Source organism: Panthera uncia, chromosome D4 (assembly GCF_023721935.1).
Source record: "Panthera uncia isolate 11264 chromosome D4, Puncia_PCG_1.0, whole genome shotgun sequence".
In the NCBI taxonomy this organism is placed as follows: domain Eukaryota; kingdom Metazoa; phylum Chordata; class Mammalia; order Carnivora; family Felidae; genus Panthera; species Panthera uncia.
In genome coordinates this window covers 61638002-61647780 of record NC_064807.1, presented here as the reverse complement: position 1 = coordinate 61647780, position 9779 = coordinate 61638002, and the positions used below count along the sequence as shown (strand labels likewise).

The window sequence follows — 9779 nt, the reverse complement described above, 5'->3', positions numbered from 1 at the left end:
TCAGGTAAGTTGTAGGCACTTCTTGGGACATGGTCTGCAGTGAGTCTTTAATGAAATGTTTATGGTGTTTTGGTAAAGTAACAGTTTCAATAAGGTTTTTCCTCACAACTCACAAAGATTCTTTTTTTAAATGCTTTTTTTTTTTTTTGAGAGAGAGAGAGAGACAGAGCACGAGAGGAGGGGAGGGGCAGAGAGAGAGGAGGGCAGAGGATCCAAAGCAGGCTCTGGGCTGACAGCAGAGAGCCCGATGTAGGGCTCAAATGCAGGAACTGTGAGATCATGACCTGAGCCAGTCAGAAGCCCAACCGACTGAGCTACCCAGGCACCCACAGCTCACAAAGATTCTTTGCTTTTTTTTTTTTTTCAAAGATTCTTTGCTTGATCAAACTTAAGTCAGCCTCCTCAATCTTCTCCTAAGCCCTTCTGTACACTTCCTTGTAAAATCCAGTGTTAGCAAGAATCTTGCTAAATTAGTTTGGCAAATTAAATTAGTTTTAAATAAACCCCACCCTCGATATCTGATCATCGTGGCCTATTTTTAGCATGGATCCTGTCAAGTACCTTTAGCCAGAGTCACTCTTTGCACATGATGCTTCCTCTTAGTGATTTGCTATCCACCATTCCCTATCCTGTTTCTTGGCTATAAATTCCCATTTGTCCATGCTATGTTCAGAGTTGAGCTTAATTCCCTTCTGTAAGACTCCATGTCAGGGGGTCCCTGTACCTATCATCATGGCTCCCCTTGACGCCTTACCATCTTCAATAAGTGCCATTGAATAATTTTTTCTTTAACACACCCAAAGGGATGGATGAGTAAGAATCATAGCTGTGAACCTTAAAAGGATCTCTTAGAAGGATCTTCTATTGTGAGAGATGGAAGCTGTTGTCAGGGTTCTGGTTTCCATGTTGGGTGGTGATTTCAAGGGCATTTCTTATTATTGTTGCTAATAGATAGAAGTCCTTATATAGACACGTAATGAGAACTATGATTAATCTCTCCCTGTGACCCCCAAGTCCAAATTTTATAAAAACAAGAAGAAAATGAAAGAGAAAATTAAAGAGAAAAGAGAAACCCAGTCTTTCCTAGATTACCACTCTTCCTGCCTCTCCCTAGAATCTCTTGATTTATTACCTTTCATAAAATACCTTCATGGCTGTTCCGCTTTGGGTTTTAATCTGAAAAAATGGCTCCCTATTACTCTTGTATGTAGTTATTATTATCTATGCCTAATGATAATCACATAAAATAAAAATAAACACCCTTTAAACTACCATTCAACATGCAAATTAGAGTCTTTCTATATGATTTTAACAAATTGAGTATGAAACAACTTCAAACAATTGTGTGTTTCTCTTCATATTGGATGAAGTTTAATCACATATAATTTTTAAAAACCAAAATAACAACAACAAAAATGTGTTAACCTCTCATGTAAAAGAAGTCTGGAAGTAGGAGGTCTGCGACTGGTCCAGGAAATGGGAATAGCTTCCCAATCTCCTGTCTGTGACAGGTGCAACTGTCAGCCTGCACTCTGAGCGAGGAGCCTAAGTTGGGGCTTGAACTCACGATCCTGAGATCGAGACCTGAGCCGAGACCAAAAGTCTGGATACTTAATCGACTGAGCCACCCAGGCACCCCCTGGGCATTCCTAATGACAGACTCCATGAGAGCGTGACATACACCTCATTCTTATCTCATTCTCATCCATGGTGTTGGCACTGTCAGAACAGTACTTCAGTAAATACTGCTTGTAAAATGGAGGCTGACTGGATGCTCAGGGGGACAGATGGGCGTTCAGATAGATGGATACAAGATTCCATGGGAACTTAATATCTAGTACCAACTCTGCTGACATAAGAAGAAATCACATGAGCATTCATTGGCTTTACTGCCTTACCTTGTGACCACTGAATAGACGTTTCAGAGTAGGTGTCTGCAAACCAGACTAAGTATTTCAGGCTTTTGCATCGTAAGGTCTCTGCCACAACTATTCAACTCATGATAGCAGCCATAGACCCATGTAAATGAATGACCACGTGCCAGTAACACTGAAATTTGGATTTCATATAATTTTCACATGTCTCAAAATGTCCTTCTGTTTATTTTTTAACCATTCAGTATTATAAAAAACCATTCTTGGTTTGTGGACTGCACAAAAACAGGCAGTGAGTTGTAGTTTGCTAACCCTCAGCCTACAAAGGCAAACTGACCCAGAATTAGAAGCACTAAGAAAGGTAATAAAACAATGAGGTGAGAACCCTGGGAGCTGGCTTTCACTTTTCTTTGGCTTTCCTTTTTCTTCCCCAGGATCATTCCACTTGCCTTTTCTCGGGTCCTCTTCCTCGGAATTGGTCTTCAACCAACGTGCACATTTTCTCATACCACAAGCGTTACATCATTCAGAATGGTTTTGCTTAAAATAGGTTACTGGGAGACTGAAAAACATTTGAGACCCAAAGTAATAGCTTTCTAATGAAGGGCTTTCGTGCACTGAGAGACATCATTTCCTTAATGTGAATAAATCTGTGTGCCCACGTGATGGAATATTATGTTGGCTTCTATTCCTCTCCCAAAAGAAACATGCTTCCTGTTTGCAAGACTTCGGGTAGCCCTGAGGGCAGGAACAGATTTACATACCTCTGCTTGAACAAGTAGTGATGACTTATCTGAGGGGAAAGAATATTCTGCAGTTCTCGTTTGGAGACTGAGTTGGCTTGAGGCCTCACTGCTGTTTTTAAGAAGTGCTTAGACTTTAGGTAGTTTCATTCATGATAGGTGAATAAAATAAAAGTTACAATGTATGACAGATTACATTTTCAAATACCACCTAAATGGGCATTTATTGGGGCGCCTGGGTGGCGCAGTCGGTTAAGCGACCGACTTCAGCCAGGTCATGATCTCGCGGTCCGTGAGTTCGAGCCCCGCGTCGGGCTCTGGGCTGATGGCTCGCAGCCTGGAGCCTGTTTCCGATTCTGTGTCTCCCTCTCTCTCTGCCCCTCCCCCGTTCATGCTCTGTCTCTCTCTCTGTCCCAAAAATAAATAAAAAACGTTGAAAAAAAAATGGGCATTTATTATATACTTAGTGAAAACTTGGCTCTTCCACAGTAAACCCTAAGTTATCACCTTCAGCTCTCACCTAGTTATTTTTGGATCTTTTATTAATTAAACCTCTGTGGCCTGTTAACTAAGTGATTTCTGAGAGATGAAGCTCACAAATGACCTCTCTCAATGCATGAAAGCCCTTCATTAGTAATGATAGCCACTTTTCAGACATCTCTTTCATAATGCTCTTCTCCCTTTGCTCAGCTCTCTTTTATGTTCTGTGCAAAATTTTTAACCTTCTCATGTAAAAGAAGTTCTGGAAGTAGGCTTACCTCCTTCTCATCTACGGTGTTGGCACGGTGTCAGAAGAGCTCTTCAATAAATATCAGCCAAAATTAAAGGTTGGGGATGGGTACTGAACCATCGAAGTCACTCCCGGAAGACTGACAGGTTAAGTGGAAAGAGCCACAGACCTAAATCCCATGCCTGGATAGGTGATCTAGTTTAGCCAAACCTTTCTGATTTTGAATAAATGTTTACAGTCTGGCTTTTGGAATTAGGAAAGGTTGTACTTGGCAATTCTTCTCAAATCTTTCGTCATTTGCAAATTGGGGATGATAATCTGTAACGTCCAGGGTGAAGTGAGATCTAGAGGAACGTTCACTAAGACGCCTGGGTGCAGTGGGATTCGGGGCGAAAGTGGGGTGTCCGCTCTTATTTTCATTATGGGTGAAACCAGTTCCCTCCAGCGGAGAAAATGCTTGCAAGCCCGCTGGGGCTGCGAACAGCGCAGAGACCTAATCCTTCCAGAATTTCAGTTTCCTTTGCCATGAGCCTGCTTTTCCCTTTCTGCCCATCAGTTGGCGCCTTTTGCCGTCCTTTTCCACCCCCCTAAGCTGGTCGCTCCGCAGCTCGCAGGTCACATGGCCTGCCGGAGCGCGGGGACCCGGCGCGGGAGCTGCGCCGCGGGAGGAGGCGAGGCTCCGGCGCGCACACCCGCTCCGCTCGGGCCTCAGGGTCGGGCGACGGCTCCTCAGTGGCGATGAGCCAGCCAGCCTAGGCGACACTGGAGGCGGCCCTCGGCGTACGCGGAGGACGGAGCTGACCGCCTCCACCGGGTAGGTTTGCATTGCGTTAGATATGCCCAGCCCCTCTGGCATCGCGGCCGGAGCGCGGGGATGAGGATTACCGGGGCCGCCGCTGGCGCGGGGAGAGCAGCGGCGGGGGCTTGCGCAGCTCGGGAGGGCCTGCGCCCCCGGCCGTGCGCTTTGAGCAGGCGAGCTTCGCCGCGGCCCGGCCCGGAGCTCCGGCCGCTTCCTGCCGGGGGACTGCGGGGACCCCAGAAGGGCTTTCTCCGCGCGGGCGGGGTCGGGGTCAGGGTAGGGATGAATGAGTGTCGCGGCGAGGGCATCTTTCCACCCTTCGCCTGCCTCGGCTGCGCCGCGAGGCCGACAGGAAGGCGCGAGCCGGGCGCGTGTCAACCCAGGTTAAGACCCGGGTCCTGGGAGCCTAGTCGGGCCGCACAGCCGAAGAGCGAGCGCATCGCCTAATGGCCGCGCGCTTGAGGCGAGGGTTCCTCCCGCGTCAGCCCCTCGGGCTAATCGGGCTCGCGGATTACGCGCTGCTGCGGCGTGGGGTTTCTGCGCAGTGGGGGACCGAGGAAGGGCGACCCGGCAGAGGAAGGCGTCGCTCCCAGCTCCCGGAAAGACCGGCTGAAGGGAGCCACCTCCGCGATCGGAACCGTTAGCCTCGACCGACGAGTAGGGAAACTGAGGCCCAAACGTGGCGGGGACTGCCCAAGGTCGGCGGCAGGAACTAGATCCGGGACTGTGGTCTCCAGCTCCCATTCTCTTTCGGCGAGGAATAGAGAGGACCACCCCCCGGTAGTCGCATCATCCTCCTGGCCTCTGGGCGCGGGCGTTGCCGGTTCCGCACTGCGCCCTTGGTAGTCAGGGGCGAGAGCTCCTGCAGGGTGGGTGTGACCCTGGCATCCCCTGCTGGTCCCTTGCTGTCCCCGGGGGAACCGCAGAGCGACTCCAGTGATGATCTCACTATGCAGACCATTATCAAAACCTGCAGGTTCAGTGTGTGCGTGTGCGTGTGCGTGCACGTGTATTTATTTCGCCAGGAGAACTGAACCTGGTAAGGGGATAGCTTTTTTAGGGGTGCATTCTAGAGTGCACTGTACCAGGTACTTTAGGAGGCGACAAGAGAAAACTATGTGTGTCTAACACCAATATTGAATCTTTTAAAAAAGGGTACGTGTATTGCATTCAGGAAACAGAAAAATGTGAAGGAGAAAATAAAGATGACAAAACTTCATCTAGATTGTTGAGATTTTCTGGATGTCTTCTTAAAGGTTTCTCTGCATGCACACATCTAAACCAATAAGATGGACAAAAATAGTATCTTGTTTTAATTTGCATGTCTGAATCCCCCCCTCCTCCCCCCCCCCCCCCCAACCGGGGCAGTAAATACCTTTTTCCTCTGTGTACTGGCCTTTTGCATCTGTGTAGGTGAACTGTCTTAATTCTTTTGCCCCCTTCCAACTTTTTTTTTAAGTAATCTCTACACACAAGGTGGGGCTTGAACTCACAACCCTGAGATCAGGAGTCACAGGCTCCACTGACTGAGCCAGCTAGACACCTCTCTTTTGCTTTCTTTTTCTTTTTCTTTTTTTTTTTAATTTTTTAAAAAAATTAAATCTAAGTTAGTTAATGTATAACGTAATAATGATTTCAGGAGTAAAATTTAGTGATTCATCATTTACACATAACACCCAGTGCTCATCCCAACAAGTGTCCTCCTTAATGCACATCACCCCCATCCCCCCACCCAACACCCTGCCAGCAACCCTCAGTTTATTTCCTGTATTTAAGAGTCACTTATGGGTTGTCTCCCTCTCTGTTTTTATCTTATTTTTGTTTCCTTTCCCTTATGCTCATCTGTTTTGTATCTTAAATTCCACATATGAGTGAAATCATATTGTATTTGTCTTTGACTTATTTTGCTTAGAATAATACACTCTAGTACCATCCATGTTGCAAATGTCAAGATTTCATCCTTTCTGATCGCCAAATAATATTCCATTGTCATCAGTCGATGGACATTTAGGCTCTTTCCATACTTTGTTATTGTCGATAGTACTGCTATCAGCACTGGGGTGCATGTGCCCCTTCGCATCAGCACTCCTGTATCCTTTGGATAAATACCTAGTAGTGCAATTGCTGGGTCGTAGGGTAGTTCTATTTTTAATTTTTTGAGGAACCTCCATCCTGTTTTCCAGAGTGGCTGCACCAGTTTGCATTCCCACCAGCAGTGCAAAAGAGTTCCTCTTTTTCTGCATCCTCACCAACATCTTTTGTTGCCTGAGTTGTTAATTTTACCCTTTCTGACATGTGTGAGCTGGTATCTCATTGTGGTTTCAATTTGTATTTCCCTGATGATGAGTGATGTTGAACATTTTTTCATGTGTCAGTTGGCCATCTGGATGTCTTCCTGGGAGAAGTGTCTATTCATGTCTTTTGCCCATTTCTTCACTGGATTATTTGTTCTTTGGGTGTTGATTTTGATAAGTTCTTTATAGATTTTGGATACTAATCCTTTATCTGATATGTTATTTGCAAATGTCTTCTCCCATTTTGTCGGTTGTCTTTTAGTTTTGCTGATTGCTTCCTTTACTGTGCGGAAGATTTTTATCTTGATGAGGTCCCAGTAGTTCATTTTTGCTATTGTCTCCCTTGGCTCCGGAGACATGTCAAGTAAGAAGTTGCTGCGGCTGACGTCGAAGAGGTTTTTGCCTGTTTTCTCCTCGAGGATTTTGATGGCTTCCTGTCTTATTTGGGTCTTTCATCCATTTGGGGTTTATTTTTGTGTATGGTATAAAAAAGCGGTCCAGGTTCATTCTTCTGCATGTCACTGTCCAGTTTTCCCAGCACTACTTGCTGAAGAGACTGTCTTTATTCCATTGGATATTCTTTCCTGCTTTGTCAAAGATTAGTTGGTCCATTTCTGGGTTCTCTGTTCTGTTCCATTGATCTATGTGTCTGTTTTTGTGCCAGTACCATACTGTCTTAATCAGATTACAGCTTTGTAATACAGCTTGAAGTCCGGAATTGTGATGCCTCCAGCTTTGGTTTTCTTTTTCAGGATTACTTTGGCTATTTGGGGTCTTTTCTGGTTCCATGCAAATTTTAGGATTGTTTGTTCTAGCTCTGTGAAGAATGCTGGTGTTATTTTGATAGAGGTTGCATTGAATATGTAGATTGCTTTCGGTAGTGTCGACATTTCAACAATGTTTTTTCTTCCAATCCATGAGCATGAAATGTTTTTCCACTTTTTGAGTCTTGTTCAGTTTCTTTCATAAGCTTTCTATAGTTTTCAGTCTTTTGCTTTTCAATTGGAGCGTCTTTCTGTTCCTGACTTTTAAGCACTCTTTGCACATTACACATTAAAGTAATCTGTCATTTATGTTGCATAGTGTTTCCTAATCTGCCTAATGTCAGCTTTTCATCTTTGACCATATACAAGTTTAACTTTTTACTTAGTCATATATTTTTTCAATGGTTCTGCTTATGGACTTTGCTGTTAAGGTCCTTTCCTAAACCAAGTTTATATAAATATACTTCTGTATTTTTCTTCAGGTACTTTTAAGCTTTTGTTTGACAGTATTAATATGAAATTTATTCTAGTTTAAGTTATAAAGTGGAGCACTAGTTTACTTTTCCTGCATAGTTAGCCAGTTGCTGCAAAGCTAGTAAATCCATTTTTCACCCCTGATTTAAATTGCTTCAAGTATGGCAGATTAAATTATTACATGTTTGTAGCTGTGTGGATTTCTGCATCTGTCTATTTATTTATCAGTACATTTTGGTGCCAGTGCCATGTTATTTTAATGACTGAAGTTTTATAGTAGGCTTTAAGGTCTGGTTAGACAGATTCTCTCTTATTACTCTGTATTATTTTCCTGGATCTTAGAAAAATCAATTTAATTGAAGCATAGTTTACATACAATAAAACACAGCATTTAAATGTGTATTTTGAAGAATTTTGTCAAATGTAACCACCATCACGATAAAAATTATGAAGCATCACATGACATTGATGTCATCACTGCACAGGGCTAATCTTTGATATATCCCCCCAATTTCTGTATATATGCCAGAAAAGTAAGCATTTCCTGGCCGTTTTTATTAGTACGAATTCCAGAAAATCTTTAGAATACTTTCATCAAGTTAACTAACCTTTCCCTGCTCCACCAAAAGAAGCAAACAAAATTTTATTTGGATTTCTCTTGGATTTTTGATAACAGCGGCCCTCAGGGTATAAGGGCCCTGGCAGACATGTTCACCATCCCAGTCAGTGCACAAGACTCAGTATTTGTTGAATGAATGTTTAATAATTGCCATAAAAGTAGCACGTGCTCTTACAGAAGTGTTGAAAGCAAAATAGGAGTCTTCCATACATTCATCTCCTACTAAATTATATTCCATATTAAAAATAGAATGACCATACTATGTACATTTTTTTTTTTTTTTTTTTTACAATTTGCATTGACATAATTTGCATTCTTTTCCCTTTAGAGACTTAAAATCTGCTCAGTTTGGTATAACAAGTTATCATAGACTGGGTGGTGTAAACAGCAGAAACATTTCTTTCTGAGCCTGAAAACCTGAGATCAGGATGCCAGCATAGCTGGGTGCTGCTCAGGGCCCTCTTCCTGGTGTATGGATGCCACTTTCTCGCTGTTCTCACTGGCAGAGAGCAGAGAGAGGAAGCAAGCACACTCCCATTTCTTTTTTTTTTCTTTAATTTTTATAATGTTTATTTCTTTCTTGAGAGAGAAAGAACGCAAAGGGGAGAGGGGCAGAGAGAGAGGGAGAGAATCCCCGCAGGCTCCACACTGTCAGCTCAGAGCCCAGCTCCGGGTTCAAACTGACAAACCATGCGATGAGCTGAAATCAAGAGTCAGAGGCTTAATGACTGAGCCACCCAGGCACCCTTCCCCATCTCTTTTTATAAGGGCACTAATCCCAGCATGAGAGTTGCACCACAAAGACCTAATTACCTCCCAGAGACCCCATATCCAAATACCATCACGTTGAAGATTAGGGTTTTAATACAGGAATTTTGGGAGAACACATTCAGTCCATAGCAGAGACCTCGCCAAGACTTTTTTAATGTTAGTATGTTTAAAACTTTCTCTTCCTTTTTAATGGCTCCTTATCATCCCTTTGTATAATTATCTAGAAATATGTTCCCTGTTGCTGGGCCTTTTTTTTCCCTGCAGTTCCTCCTTCTTCCTTTCCTGCTTTCTCCTACCCTCCCCTCTCCCACTTCTTCCCCCCTCTTTATCTTTCTCTTTCATACTATTACAAACAAAACTGGCATGAACCTTCCTTTTCTATCTTTGATAGCATGTGTTGGGATTTCTGCAGGATAGATTCCTAGAAGTAGAACTTCTAGGTCAAGGGGGATGCATACATAAAATTTTTATAGATACCCAGCTCAACTTTCCTTCCAAAGGTTGCACAAATGTATTTGCAAGTGCCCGTTTGTTGAACTAGGCCACTCCCTCTTGAAGTAAATTGAATTGACCTTATGTTAAATGTAGAGACTAGTTCCGGAAAAAGAGAACTCTATCACCTCTTTCATTAGTAAGGCTTTCCAGCTGAGAAAACGTTATTTTTTTCTCCACTTAACTAAAGACTTTCAACGTTTTTTTTTTTTTTTTTTT

At 43.5% G+C, this 9779-nt stretch overlaps 1 protein-coding gene across 1 annotated transcript in view; it reads left to right on the top strand.

The window, feature by feature from the left end:
* Nucleotides 1-4076: 4076 nt before the first annotated feature.
* Nucleotides 4077-9779, top strand: part of PGAP4 (post-GPI attachment to proteins GalNAc transferase 4) — a 26994-nt gene continuing 21291 nt past the window's right edge. Inside the window, exon 1 of the mRNA XM_049635330.1 lies at nucleotides 4077-4161. The gene's annotated coding sequence lies outside the window, so the exon portion shown is untranslated. The remainder of the gene's footprint in view (nucleotides 4162-9779) is intronic.